Consider the following 15,743-nt stretch of genomic DNA (forward strand, 5'->3'; position numbering starts at 1 on the left):
ATTACAATGGTAGTACTTTGAAAAATAAAGGGATGTTTTTACCTTCTGCTTTCAGTTAAACAAATAATCTGCCAGTCTTATTGCAAAAACAAAAGTCTCAATGGTTTCATGCAAGCTTTGCACCATAGAGAGTCAACTCTCTTCAGGGTCCAAGAACAGCCTTGAGGACTTCCTAGTGCATCTGCGAGCAGACAAGCCAGGAATGGAACATAGTCAGCCCCAGGGGAAGCAGGGAATGAAGCTGACTCCAGGTAGATGGCTTTTGAGGACATCAGCCATGTGTAGGTAAATACCTGGGGTATTGCTACTGCAAACTGTACAGAAGACCGTCCATAACAAGTATCCTGCTCTGCAAGGAGGAATTATCAGCATCTGACCATAACCAGGTGCTGCACAAACTCAGGGATCCTACATGGGACACCTTCAGGTAGATATCTGAGCTTGTAACTAGAGTAATCAGCAGCAGCCCCTAATTATATGTCTTCACTAAAACAAATTGCATTTTATTTTGTAAGCTGGAAATACCTATTCCTTCCACATTTGCTTTTAACTGGAAAATTTTAAACTTCTTATAATACCGATATTGCAAAAAAGATTTCATTATTCTAGCAAAATCATGTCAATGTCATGTCACATTTGGAACACCTGATTCAAACTGGTAAGTAATTACTCCTCAAATAGTTCTATTTAGGTCAAGGGCATAATTTGTATGTATTACTGCTCACAGATATGAGTAAAGTCCCACAGTCCAAGCAGAAGTGAGCATTGTTAGTAATTCAAAAGAAAAAAAAAATAAATTAGAGGTCCTAAAATTAAGACAGTCTTTTGAGGAGGGATAAATAACAGCACTGTGATTATTACAGTGGCATTTATTGACCCCACCAGGCAGCTGGGTTGCTTCTAGTAGACAATTACTTTGCAATAAGGAACTGATTTGTCTCCACTGTTGGTTTTAAATAATCATTGCTTGTCCTTTTCCAATATGCAGCATGATCACTTCTCAGCCACTGGGACAGTTAGAAAGCTTTAGGAACTGTTAGTAACATTTGGCATATAGGAAACATTTTTTTTCATCTTCAAGGAACTGCAGAAACCTTAAAAAGTTACTTTTCATGGCAGCTGTCCCAGGCAGAAACAAGTAAGATGTGCCATGGGGAGGTTATGGGAGAAATGTGAATTAACTTAAGGGGTAGGATAAGAAATCTGCCTGACAGTCCCACAAGAGTTGGTCCACACACATTGTCTTGCAAATTCAGATTTGCCACAAGAAAATTACCCCCCACAACATGCACTCTGTGTGAGCCTGCTTTTTTGGCAGTACAGCAGTTAGCTAACAGTACTGAGATTGCTCTTCACATTGTTCATCTTTGTTACTCTATTTTCTGCTATTGGACGCATTAATCTGAACTTTTATAGGATGAATCCACTCACCTGAATCCTATCAGGGAGATAGAGCTTTCTTCCTCAGCCGGGCTCTCTCAGGGCAGTGTCCACTCCCGCGCCTCACAGTTACACTACACTGACACTTTGTCACTGTGCTCATAACAGTGAAACTCTTCCTCTGTCCCAAAGACAGAGAGAACAGTTTACGCTCGTGCCTCTGACACTGATACACAGTGAAATGAGCTGCCAGCAACTGAAGAGAGCCTCCCTCTCTCCTTCAGCAGGCAGTCTGGGGTCCTGCAGCATCCTCCAGTGTCAGCTACCGACGGCACAGCCACGCTGCATTATGTGTTGTGCTGACGAGGTCAGCTACCTACTAAATATACCCCTCAGCCTTACAGCAAAGGCAAACACTGTGGCTTTCCTCATAGGTTTCAGCCAATCCAGAGTGTATATTAAATCTTTCCTAATCCTTCACCAGTGCTGTCCAATTTGTAGTAAATCTTCCCGGAAGTTTGGATAAACAATAATGAGCAAATTAACAGTGCTCCTGTGAAGCACGACACACAAAGCTAGAAATAAATATTGCCTGTTGTTTCAAATTATTCTAAGCACTCCAACAGATGACTGGCAAGAGAACAGCATGCGTAAGTAGTGATGAAAGTAAACAGTCCAGCTTTAAATTAGCAGGCTCTCCTGTGTTCACAGAGCCCTATTGTAGTGGGACAAAGAGGGTGCTGGCCACACCGGCACTCTCTTGATTAATTCAAGGCAGAGTCCAGCATGTCCATTCACTTCAAATCCATATAGCTAGGACCAGCTGCAGACATGAGCCCGGCATGCTCACAAGGGCAGGTGTTTAAGTTGGTCAGAAACATACTGAGCTACCTATTTGACTGTATACAGGCATCCTTCAGACAGGATATATAAGGATACAAGGGTAAGGAGACACAGGCATTAGATCACATCAAAATATTTAAATATAAAGAATACTACAAGGAGAACATGTCAGTCAGATAAAGGGATTAAGCACTCAGTTTAAGTCCATATAATACTTAAAATCTGGAGGAATCTCTTCTTTGTGTGCTTACCTTTGGAAAATGCACTGCTCCTTCCTCTCCTCAAACTCTTCACAGAGCTAAAAAGAGGTCCTGCTAGTTCCAAATGCTTTTGTTCTTCTGTCCCTCTGTCACATGGCTTGCCTTTTATATTTGCAACACACAAAAGTTAGGGCTGTTGTTTAAGAGAGAGAGGGAGAGGGAGAGGGAGAGAGAGGGAATGTCAAATGGAAGAGTGCCATTGCAGTCATATATCAATCAGGGCAGCGGCAGCAGCAGCTCACTGGCAAATGGGAATTCCACAGAAATGTGAAGCTCTTGTTATCTGAGAAATCAGAAAACACCACCAGCCAAGCTCTCCTCTGCAGGGACTTCTTATTATTGGCAATCCAGGAAATAGAAGGAAATGCAGGCGCTTTTTTTGTTGTTGTTATTGTTTCGGATCTGGAGATACGTACGCTGTGGCATATGAAAGCTAGTGGAATATAAATCCTGAATCCAGTTCCTTCCTAAACAAATACACTGCATGCAAGATAAAGCAAACCACTGAGAAGCACAGCAACAGAGCTGAATGAAGAATATGAAAGTAACGATTTTTAAAATATATCTGTTTGTACTTGGAAAATATCCATAGACAAACTGACTTTTCCCCAGATTACTCATTGGTCTTTTTTCTGACAGGTTTTTCTTAGAACTTTTTTTTTTTAGCTGTGATTGATCTCAGATATCCTTAATTCAAGCTGTGCTGCTTTACTACAATTGGTCATCAAAGTCATCTGACACTCCCTGGCTCCCCAGTTGGGTAAGCAGTCAAGCATTTTTTTGTATAAATATTTGTCTGCAAATCTGCAATTCCAATGCTTCCGATAACCTGCCCTGAAATTAGGAAGCTTCTCTCAAATAAGATTGGAAATTTGCTCACAGAAGCAGAGCTATTTAAAATTTCAAACAGACATTATCTTTCTGCTTTACCCACCTTGCTCTGAAGAACGGCAAGTTTTAAAACGGTTATCCTTCAAAGCTTTTATACAAATATTGCATATTTTATGCAAAAATTAATTCCCTGAGGAGCTGAAGGCAGGCTACATCCACTGGAAAACCCCACTTAAAACCAGCACATCACAGCTCTGCATGCACTATACCTTCTTCTCTGCTTCCACAGAGGAGCACGCCTCACTTCGCTTTGGAGTGTCCCTGAATTGTCCTGTGGCATTACGGGAAGCACAGACCTTAGCTGGTTAATTAAAAAATAGGCGACATAGCTGGCCATTCACAAGCTGGATCTGTTCAGAGGCACTGGCCAGCAGATGGACGGGGTCCTGTGTCAATTGTGTTTGAACTCTAAAGGAAAGCTGGTATTTGATGGATGATGTTGTTAGCTAAATGTCTTATGTGGTATAAGATCAAAGAACAGATGGAAATTATGCCTTAAAAATAGAATAATCTAAAAGAGGAATGACTTGTAGATGAGTAAGCATCATGGAAACAATAAAGGAGACATTCTTTGGCTTGCTTTGCTGCACATCCAGGTTTGGCTGGTGAGATAAACAAATGATCCACTTAGGACTAAGAGTCTCAGGATGTGAATTTTGCTGCATATTTTTCCCCTCACATGCAGTGTTTACATTGTTTTGCCTCTTAAGTCAACTCTGGGTTTCTCTCACCAACCATATGTGTACCAGCTCTCTGCTTCCCTCACAGATGCCACCACGGTTGCCCCGGGTGGAGGATGGCCAGAGATCACCAGCATCTTCACCTTGCTGTAACTGTGGGTGGAAATGTCACCAATGGTCTGGCACTACACTTTCCCTACACAGATAGACTGAACATAACAATGTGTGGGTTTTTTTCATTTCAGCCAACAACCTCTTTTAAAATGAAGGGTATTGGCCATTTGGTCTTTATGGTGCCAGGTTGTCTCTCTTTTTCCATGGGAAAAAAAGTGCCTCACGTATTCCAGTTGCTTGCACTAAGGACCTGCCATGTGCCAGACAAAATCCTGGCTGTCTCCTAGATTACATCCTCCAGGAAACAGTAGATATCCTACTCATGGTCCTTACTGAAAATGATGCTTAATTTTTTCACAGGTGCAGGTTAGATTTGTTATCATTGTGTTATCAACAGGGGACAATATCTGCATTAGTAATTTGTTGGGTGCTAAGCATGGTTTAAATACTCAACAATTGTTGATAATACCTCTAATACTTTGAGAAGTAGTGCTCACTGATTTTCTATCACAGCTACAAATTCCTAATACAAGAAAGTGCAAATATTGGACTAAAATGTTTTTTTAAATTAGCAGTAACTTTCTGTTTGTGGGTTGTTGTTTTTTTTTTTTTTTTTTTTTTTATTTTCAGCTTCAAGACCATGTTTGGCAGTAAACGGGAGTTAAATGACAGTTAATTGACCTCACAGTATGGTAGCTTATAAACTGACCCTCTCATTTGTGGGCTTCTGAAAGAACTTACACATGAGCAAAACACAAAAGTAGAAGCACCAAATGTAGCCTCCCCCAGCCTCAAGAACACTATGGCTCATAACTTTTTCATAGCTGTTCATAAATCTTCATCCTCTCTCAACCACTGTGACTTAATCCTATCCATAAAAACAGTCATTTTAAAGAAACAAATAAAAGTGGAAAGCATAGATCAGAGCTCAGTTTTCAAAGATTATTGAACATCTGAGATGGCCCCAGATATTAGATAAGATTTCCAGAAGGTCTAAGATAGCCTACTGCCATCATTTTTGATCTGAGTTCTCTTCAAAAGGAGTTTATCTCACTTAGCAGTTGTTGCCTGAAAACTGAGTTTATGTTCTCCCAGGAGCAAATGGAGAGTCTCCATCCCAAATTACTTTCAGTTCAAGCTGGTTTAAGGTCAGCACCAATAACAGTTTTACACTCTGTGAACAAACAAAGATATTCTGCTGACTCAGTTGGACTACATATCTATTTTTGTAAATAGGTAAAATGAGGTGAGAGAAATCCCTCCCTCAAGTACTCAGGCTATAATTTTGAGGAGATGGAGATCTACCTCTCCATAGAGTTCTAGCAACTTTCCTGGTTCCAACCCACAGAAGAACTGAAACTATTGTAATGAAAGTCCACAATAATAAGCAACATAATACTTATAAAGTTAATATATACTTCGTGCAAACAAGAGATACCTGAATTCCTAGAGGAAGTGTTATCTCTAATTTTAATAATCAAAATAAGTATTAGGCAAATAATATTGCCAATAAATAAAACTACACACCCATACATGCCAGTGCAGGACCAGGTGGCACAAAATCCTGTTTAGGCATTCAATTTTTTTCATCTCTTCTGTTATCCTGTTGTACATTCCCTCCGATTCAGTTTGCAAGGGTATCATCTAAATACTTAAATGCATATATTATTTTGTAACCTAAATGGGCCTCTTCTTTCAGTGTTTATATATATCCATTAATATGTGTTGTTAAGGCACAGTATCTGGAAATGTTTATTCAGTGCCTTACACATGTGCCATTATTAAAGCAAGGCTCCTTTCATCTGGTGAATAAGACTGCTACGGAGAAGACTGTGAAAACTGCATCTGAACTATTAGCTTATTCATTTTATCACAGAAGTCATTGTACAGTGCGCTGTCTATTGTCTTTGGACTATATTCAGGCTTTAGTTTGACTTGAAAATGTAGTTTTAGCAGGACCAGAAATTGGTGTCCACCTGGTTCCTCCAGCAAGAAGCAGGAGCTGGTCACTGAGGGCTACCTTGCTGTGTGCTGCCTACAATGCACAAACGGTGTTAGAGTGTCTGTGCTTAGAAAAGACAAGGTAAAGAGCCTGACAAGGAAAATAATATACCAAGGGAGATCTTGAACAAAGAGTGGCTTGAACACGTCTGTGGGAAAGAGGCGGGTGGCAGTCAGGCAGGGGAAGGTCAGCGTCAGAGATTCGAGTGTATGAAGCCACTGCTCTCTCCTCCTAACAAAAGTTGCTGCCTGTCATTAGTCACACCTGGGCTCCCCTGTGCACACCACAAAGCCATGATGAACAGGTTGTATAGGACAACCAAGAAGCCTGGGTTCCTACACATTTTTAAGCCTATGTGCCTCACGGTTACCCACTCAAGTTTTGCCTCTATATTACCTTCAGCTCCCTGACCCCCGCATCTCTTGATGATGTGTAATGTTCCACCTTGCCTTTGCACTCTCATAGAATTTTCAACTGCTGTTAAAGCCCCTATGTGACTGCTGGCTAAGCAAGGGCAGCGTGCCCTCCATGGCTAGTGGGCACCTGCTCATCATCCAGCACACTGCAGCTCTTTGCCTTCTCAGGCTGCCCAAATGTGGGTGCTTCAGGTTCCTTTGGCAGGACAGCAATAGAATGCAACACTCCCACCCAAGCATCACAGTTACTCACATATCCCAGAACTCACCTCTGTTGTCTCAGAGATCTTTGCTTTGCTGTTAAAATTGGTTGAAATTGGACAATTGGTAGAAATGCCAGTGAGAGAGACTAACATCAGGGCAGACAGACAAAAAAGCAACTCAATCCTAAGAGAAAATCATAAATAAGAATGTAAAGATGTCTTTTTTCTACCTTCAGGCTGCTGGAAGGCAGAGTCTTTTTCTCCTAGAAGAGGCTGCGGCAAACATAATCCTTGTGCCCATCACCTTTGGAGTGACTGGCTGCCCCTCTCTGGTCTCCCTTGACACTTCTTACATCTTATGGAGAAAGAGGAAAGCTACCTTGTTTCTCTGAATCTCAGCAGTATGGATCAGTAGTTTTGCAGACACCTGTGAGAATTTATCTGCCCTTCCTGAAGGCAGATGTCTCAGTCCCAGCTTGGCTCCTTTTATTGTCAGTGGAAACCATGAGTAGGTACTGCCCAAACGGCTGTGCACTTGCAGATGATAGGACCAGGCAGAATTGCCTTTTGGCGGTATCCATTTATCTCTATTAATAACAAAGGAAGCCAAGAGTCACTAGATCAGATTTAGTCATCCAGCTGTTGGATGCCTTTGTCAGGACAGATGAATTCCACCTTTAAGGTTGTTTCAAATTATCTTGTAAGCTTATGTGGTAGATACATAACATACCAGATATCTATAGTCGTATATAGGTCAATGCTAAATATCTTGCTTTTTTGCCAAGGCTGCAGGGGAAGTTTTGTGTCAAACAGTGTGGGATAATGACACCTGATATGCAATGTGCAATTTGCAGTGTATTTCTTCCATTTGATAGAGGCAGAAACAGTCCCTCTGTGAAGACCTGTTGTCTGTCAAAAGCTTATCTGAGTATCAAAGAACAGTTATGATCTGTCCTACAGGATTCCCAAACCACATCTAAAAGCAGACTGGATTAAACACAGTCTCTTGTAGGAAGGAGTTACAATCATGCCCCCCAGGTTTCCAATGTGGAGCTTGAGACCTTGGGATACAGTTAACCTGTGGTATCTCTGGCAATTTCACCCACGGTTCTCCAGCATTTGCATCTCTGCTTCCCAATGTGGGTGACACATGGTGCACCTCAGGCACCCAAGTTGGTCTCTAACCCACCATCCCAAACCTGCTGTTCCTGTCCCCCATATTCCTCAAGAGGTCAAAGTTTGTCAGAAAGCCCTAAACAGCTTCCAATGGCAAAACTGACAGTCTCATCTGAGTACAAACTGAGGGTCAGTGTTTCTAAATATGGTTTAAAGCAGTTTCCTCAGCAAAGGTCAGATCCAGAGTGCTTTCTTGTAGCTTACATATTGCTGAAGGTCAAGTTGCACCTTCATTTCTAGGGTGGTTTGCAGGAGAGAGAGAAAATTCTAACTACGGTGGCAGGAGTATCTCCACTTATAATTGAGAAGGGCATTGTTGCCTTCCTCAGCATAGTATCAGGTTAAGGCTGTGATCTGAACATTTGCATAATGACAAAAACCTTCCCATGAATTCACTTAGAGTGGCAAAAATGGTTTGGCAAGACACAACCAGATACTTATAATGACAACCTTATTTTGTTGCAGTCTCCTGTCAGTATCCACATGGTGTGATTTTCTTGCATTAAAAATATAATAAGTAAAGTGAGGACATTCTATATGCTATTTACTATGAAAAATTAAAGCAAATGGATTTTTCTGCTACCCAGCTTTGTGTGGCCACTTCCTGTGCAAAATCTCACATTTGAAAAGGAAACATTAAATGAAAGTCAGTCTCAGCTAAACAATTTGGTTTAAAACTGCAGGGCAGCTTGCCGTATGTGAAGTTGCTGAGAAGAAATGCTATTTAGAGCAGGAAATTGGTGATTCATAATTGACATTAACTCCAGTTACCCTCCAATGTGCATGCTGTACTTCATGTGAAATTATTATAAGCAAAGAAAGGCCATTCCCTTGAGCAAGTTCAAGTTAATGTTTAGGAAACCATTTAAGTTATTATTAGGACAAAAGTCATTACAGTGGAATGGTCAGATGCTCAGACTGCACCCTCAGCTGCAAAACCTGTGCATATTAATACTCTTTGCAAGTAGCTCTTCAGACATATAGCATTTTGGCCAATTCACTGAAATCTCGACTTCACAAATGTCCCCAGTCAAAACTCCCACCTACTAAACAGGGCCAGAAACAAGGCACTCCCTGTGGGCGGGTTTCTGCTTCCATGGAAATCCATGCTGGTCTCTTGTTTTACACACACACAAGTCCCTTTGAACTCAGATGAACTCCTGGAGCCCGAGCGGTTTTTGGGAGCAGAGCCGCAAGGACAAGTCTGTACACGGCTGCATGTGGACCCTGGCTCCAATGCACTATCTGCCACACTGGCAGATGCCAATGTTGCAGAAGGCAGCTGGCTGCAGTTCAGACCATAGAATGAGACAGCCCAGGGGCCAGATCCTCACTTAATATGAGCTGACAATGCTCTGTGGCTTTTGGTGCAACCAGTGACCAGGCAGTAAGTGCAAATCTGCTGCCACCACTGCCTGGTCCTTGGCAGCTGGATGTTCTGCCTTCTGTTCTCCAGAGCAGAGATGAAGCTCACAGAACTTCCTTCAAGTACTGCAGTTTGTTCAGTCCAAATGAACATACAAACTAAATTATTCCACCGTATTATAAACCTAGAATAAGAAATTACATGGTTCTTCTATGGATTTTGATGCAAGTAGTTTTGGCATCTTATGCCATTTTTTATTATTTTTTTTTCAAACAAAAGCAGCATCTGATATAGAATATGCCTCAAATTGCAAGTGTAAATCAAAGGCAAACTTCAGGTAAAGAAAGAGATTAAAGACTCATACAACTATTAATTTAAATGCCTTTGAAATTGAGAAAAGAACTTTAAAACACTGCCTCATTACTGCCTTTAGAGAGGAGTGATTTGGATTTCTCTCTACAAGGAGAGATGCTCTGTAGGCCCAATGCTCTGTGTGACCAAGGACCCCATAAGAAAAGCCAGCCATTTTCCATAGCTAGTCAAACTCCTGAGGCCCTGCTGACTTCAGGGGGATGCTCAGGGCACAGAGGGGTCATGGAAAGCCAGGGGATTCACTGTCCTCTGCCCCAGCCTGGGCTCTGATGAGTAAGACCACGGAGTAGCTTTTTGGGTAGCAAGGACAGCAGCGCACAGCCTCAGGAGTAAAACAGACTGAGAAAACATTCTTTGTATAAGCCTAGAGGTGACAAAAGACCTGACAGAGCTGAAACAGAGCTGCTGGAGCTGGAGAGGACACCAGAAGGAGGTGAAAACTGTGGTGTACTGAGAGTGAACACAGTAAGGGTAAGAGAGGTTGACAGCAAAAGACAAGAGAAAAAAGACATTCATTGGTGTTTCCAAATAATTTTTAATTCTGTTGGGCAAAGAAACCATTGTAGAAATATGAGTCCTTCAAACAGAGGTACAAAAGGTTTTCAGATACAGGGTACAAAAAGGAAAGATTGCCCTCACATGGCAGAGCCAAAGCTACAGCTTTAGAAGCTTCAGGAACCGACCATGGCAAGAGCTTCCTGGGGCAGAGCTTGGAGGCTACTACATGAAGTAGAATCAACTCTGGAGATAGGAATTATGATTTTCCAAGCAAAGGAAGGCAACCAGAACAGAGTGAGGCTGAAGAAAGGACAGCAAGGACTATGAAACACCTCTGAAAAGAGCCCTGAAGTGGAAGGGCAATTTAAGTCTCCTGTGCTGGGAGACACTGAAAGGCCACATACGATGCACGTGCCTTGGCAAGCTGCAGCTACACCTGGCATTTGGAAAAAAGATGCAAAAATTACAACAGATTACATTGTTTGAGAAAGAATAAACATGAACCTATGGTGCACAGCATGGGCGAAGAGGATGGTGACAGCACTGTATGTGGCTTATTCAAAGGAGCAACGAAAAATGCTGTGGCAGAAGATAAAAGGACAACCAGACCATACGCAAATGGCAATAATCAATTTTCGGCTGGACAGAGCTGCACAGGCTGATAAGGTTTCTGACAGGGTTACGAGCACTGAAAGAAAAGCTACAGGCAGCATAAGGTAAGAAAAGAAAGGGCTCAGAAGGGCTGTTCCCCACTGAAGGAGATAAAGGCATGGGCAAATGTCACATCCTTGATCTCACCCCCAGGCCAATGCACTGGAAAAGGCTGAGGGATTCCAGGGAGTAGAGATGGTCCCTGCAAACTGCAGGACGCAGCACAAAATCACCTCACTCTCCCCATCCCTGCTCCAGTTGGGTGGCTGGAGCCTCTCACCCCCAGCCCAGGGTGAAGGCTGCAAGCATTCTGCCCTCGGAATAAGCAGTCATGGAAGAAACTCAGCCCTGGAGGGACTCCGCATCCATCCTCAGGACAAAATGTCGCTTCCTTAGCAAATAAGGAAAATGAAGTCGGTACATGAACAGAGCACATTTTCCTCTCCTCCCAGAGGGGACTGGCTTTTCAGAGATGGTTGATACTGCACACTACACACCCTTTACCTGACACACCAAGCAGTGCTCTTGGGCAGAAAGCCAGTACTGAAACAGAGTGTGAATTCAGCACCCTCATTTCAGAGATGTCCTTACCTCACTGCCATTAGGTCAGTGATCAAAACTGGAGGAGTTTCTCAGGAAAAGAAACCTCTCAAGAAAAGCCACCTTTTGACTGCATAAAGATTCCTGGTTTCCATATACAAATCTTGTTGTCTTAAGGGAAGAAAATCTACAAATCTCAGCTTGGGAAATGGCTCAGCCTCCCAGGGCTGTCACAAAGCTAACAATGACTGCAAAGTCATAAAATCGCAAAATCATAGAGTCATAGAATCATAGAATCATTTTGGTCAGAAAAGACCCTCAAGATCAGAGAGTCCAACCATTAGCCTAACTCTAGCATTGAATCATGTCACCTACATGTCTTTTAAGCCCCTTCAGGGATGGTGACTCCACCACTTCCCTGGGCAATGCCTAGCAACCCTTTCTGTGAATAATTTTTTCCTAATATCCAATCTAAACCTCCCCTGGTGCAACTCAAGGCCATTTCCTCTTGTCCTATTGCTTTTTACTTGAGAGAAGAGACCAACCCCCTCCACGCTACAGACTCCTTTCAGGTAGTTGTGGAGAGCGAGAAGGTCTCCCTTCAGCCTCCTTTTCTCCAGACTGAACAGCTCCAGTTCCCTCAGCTGCTCCTCATCAGACTTGTGCTCCAGGCCCCCCACCAGCCTTGTCACCCTCCTCTGAACTTTCTCCAGCACCTCAATGTCTTTCTTGTTGTGAAGGGCCCAAAACTGAATGCAGGATTCAAGGTGCAGCGCCACCAGCGCGGAGTACAGGGGGAAACTCCATGCAACAGAAATCAGGTGCCTGGCAGGCAGAATAGCACAGGAAGGGTGCAGGCAGGTCCTGATAGGGCTGAAATCACAGAATAGTAGAATTTTGAGAGTTGTCAGGGCCCATAAAGATCATCTAGTTCCAACCCCATCTGCCATGGATGGGAGTACTTTCCTCTAGACAAGGTTTGTCAAAGTTCCATCCAACCTAGCTGATACATCTATTCCAATAGACAAGAGAAGGATACAAAGTATCCTTGGGATGGTGACACGTATGAGAAACCTACCCATAGCACCAGCAAGCTCCCAAGGCTTGTGGGCAGCTCTAGCCAGTGCACACAGTGTGTAAATTTAAACAAAGGCTTTGTGAAAGAGAAAGAATCCTCAACCCTGTATTGCTACAAGAGTAAGCTTCAAATAAAATATATCACAGACACTTCCAAGCAAAGGATGAGAGAAGCCCATGCCTGGAGATTGGCATTTTGTGTATCATGAACAAGGTGCCTGTCCATGGCCCCAAGAGCAAATGAGAAATCAGATTTGGATGTCACTGTATAGAGTGCAGGCTGTGATTGCTACAGGCACAGTCCAGGCTGTCACCCCATAGACAGCAGTTCAAGATGCTGGTCAGGATGAAGGCACCAGGTTTTCCTGATACCAAGTAAGCATTAAAGTGAAAATTTTCAGTCTTAAAAGAAACCTTTGAAGGTTGAAGGACACAGGAAGGGCAGTAAGGGTCTGGGCACGTTGCTAACTGGATAAGGCTGATGCAGCAAGCTTAGGTGTGGTTTCCTGCTGGTCCATGCTCCATAAGTGTTAGCCCGCTCCTTGGCTCTCATCTGGGCCAACCCAGCTGGCTGCCAGCAAGAAAAACCTCACAGAGAAGGAAATAGAACTTACTGATGTTGCTGTGAGCCTGTGGCCTTGGGACTTGGACTCAGATACATCAACTGAAAACCCTGGGAAAATAAGTGGGAAGACTTCGGGTTTGCCACGTATATTGTACCTGATGGAAGAATATCTGACAAGGGCACAGCCAAGTCAGACCTTGAGGTATGGGTGTGGAAACTCAACCAGACATCCTTGTAAACCCCTACTCAGTTCGTCCCATTGCAGCAGGCTGGGGCTGAGGTCCAGAGCTCAGGATAGCAGGTGGGTTTGCTGCTTCCTAACAGCACCCATGCAGACATCTCAGGCAAAGCCAGCACCTTCACTTGACACTGAAAAGCTCTTCAGAGGCTCAGCAAGCACCAGTAACTATATGGCATTAACTTCCGTGTTGTTGATTTCTCCTTGTTATGCTTATTGTTTAACCTGGTAGGAAAGAAACAGGAAACTTGTTTGAGATGCTCTTGTAAAAGCTAGCTGGAATTATGGTTCAGAGTTGCATACTTCCTTGCTGGGATATGCTGATCGTTTACAACTCAGCCACTGCATGAACAAATACATGAATGAAGTAACAAATTAATTAGACAGGTCTTTGCCAGGTTCCCTGGTTTCTGAACTGCTCGGATTTTGCTATGACTGCCAATACCTGTTCACTGTGGACTGGCTTAGTCAGAACTGGTCCAAAGCTCATAAAAAAAGCTCCAGTTATTCACCCCCTTCTCAGCTGTGCCTTCACAGTTCCCTTGACTGCACTCAGACCCTGGGTAGCTACCACCTGTGCAAGATTAGTTTGGGGTTGCGATCTTCTACCAGCCTGTAACATCCATTTACAGTGACTCTAAGAGATGCTATGGAACTGGAGTGCCTCAAACTTCTAAGCTCATGCCCTCTATTTCAAAAGATTACTCTGGAAAGTAAAGTGACCAGGCCGTAGCCCTAGTTTTCAAAACATGAGGGCTTACATTAGTTCTGTCAGTGACACTCCTAAATTTACACCAGCTCTAAATCTATCCTTTGGGTTATACAGTGATAGTATCTAATTAGGTAATTTCAATACTTGAGCTAATAAATCCAATGAATGTGATGGAGCAGTTGTATTGTTTTGATGCTTAAAACACAGCACAGTAGGATGATTTCTCATTGTAAGTTTAAGAAGGAATCATGGCTGTGCTCCAGGCTTTCTAAAAAAACCCCAGAGTTTGGGGACATGGTAGTTGCAGTTTCTTGTACTGTTGTTCAGCACAGAAAAGGGATGGTCAGTCCATAGGAACTGTTGCGATTTTGTTCTTTTCCAGTTATTGTTCTGGCTTAAAACACATGGCCTTCCAAGTTAGTTGTCAAAACAGAGATACACTCATAGCCAGCAAGACTGTTTTAATGATTATGAACTGTATACAATAAACATGATACAGATGCAGCAGCCACTGAGCAGATTGTCAGTGCAATGGAGGCACTGTGAACTGTGCATGCAATTCCTGCACCTCAGCCTCTCTTATCAGCACTGCATTTATGGTGCGTGCCTGAGCTGTTCATCCCCAGATTTGTCATCTGCAAATAGTCATGCAAACTCATGCATGTAGGGAAGTAGGTCAAGCCACTATATGGAGGACCAGGAGCTATAGTTTAGACAACACCAGCATTTTTGGTACTATGTCTTCTAAAGCTGCTTACAGCATGGTTAGATAACATAGCAGGGGAAATACCCATCCAATACATCCAAATCTCTCCCCTCTTGACACCGGGGGGGTAAACTGCAGCTTCCAGATCTCCCACAAGACTGAAAAGTCATGGTGAAAAGCTACTCCGAAAGTCCTGTGATGCCAAAGCCCTCGAGCAGGAGTGCTTCACCACGATGGCAGAGCAGCACAGACATCAGCTCCAGCTGTGTAGTGCTCACAGCCATGAGGATGCTCCCAGGAACAGTCTGCACCACAAGTCTGGCTGCTCCTCACCACCAGCATCTGCTGCTGGCCACTATTGGGGATGGGGTGCTGCTGGGTGGACCTCTGCCTGGTGCAGTGCAGCCATACTTGGGATTTTGTGATTTATGTGGTAAAATATGTCACAGCATGGTATAGCATGGCACAATAGTTTAGTGAAGTAGGTGAGGCAAATGATGAAGTCCAAATGAGATGGTTTTGCTTCTTCAGAACAGAACTTCTCAAAATTATTAAAATCAAACCTTCTGATAAAGAATGGCAATATCATGGTTTGTTGATTTTGTTTGTCTGGGGATTTGGGTTGTGGGGTTTTTCCAAGATTGTTACATTTCACAGAACATTTCATTTGCATTTATGCCATGCTTTCCTGGAGAAAATGATATTGTTAAAAAATGGATTCTCTGTAGTTGTAAATCAAATTCATTTATTTCAATGGCTTAGTCTACAGAGCATGAAAGGCCAGCTCTATCTATCCAGTTTGTAATAAACTGAAGAACATTTTTGTTCAGCACAGCAGTCTCAGACTACTCATAACACTCAAGCACTGATGTCTCTATATAAAGTTTCTTTAATTACCATTGCCAATTCTGATTTTCCAGGTGAAGGCAGGCACCTTGCTAAAACACTGAATAGTTTCTCTTCCAAATAAACAACCCCTCCCAGGAGCTGTGCAGTGACTTCATTTATATGGCCTTAAATGAAAACAGTCTGTAGTCAACAAGTCTACATAAT

The 15,743-nt window shown here is 42.9% G+C and overlaps 1 protein-coding gene across 2 annotated transcripts in view; it reads right to left on the reverse strand.

Moving 5' to 3' along the window:
• Positions 1 to 13,135, reverse strand: part of NDP (norrin cystine knot growth factor NDP) — a 30,489-nt gene extending 17,354 nt beyond the window's left edge. Inside the window, exons 1-2 of one of the 2 annotated variants that reach the window (XM_082057735.1) lie at positions 13,084 to 13,135; positions 2,475 to 2,616 (exon numbers count right to left, since the gene is read on the reverse strand). The gene's annotated coding sequence lies outside the window, so the exon portion shown is untranslated. Of the gene's footprint in view, positions 1 to 1,431; positions 1,552 to 2,474; positions 2,617 to 13,083 lie in introns of those variants that run through there. The other variant, XM_082057736.1, reaches the window with a different exon arrangement.
• Positions 13,136 to 15,743: the final 2,608 nt, after the last annotated feature.

Source organism: Streptopelia decaocto, assembly GCF_964273445.1.
Source record: "Streptopelia decaocto genome assembly, chromosome: 1".
Taxonomy (NCBI): Eukaryota; Metazoa; Chordata; class Aves; order Columbiformes; family Columbidae; genus Streptopelia; species Streptopelia decaocto.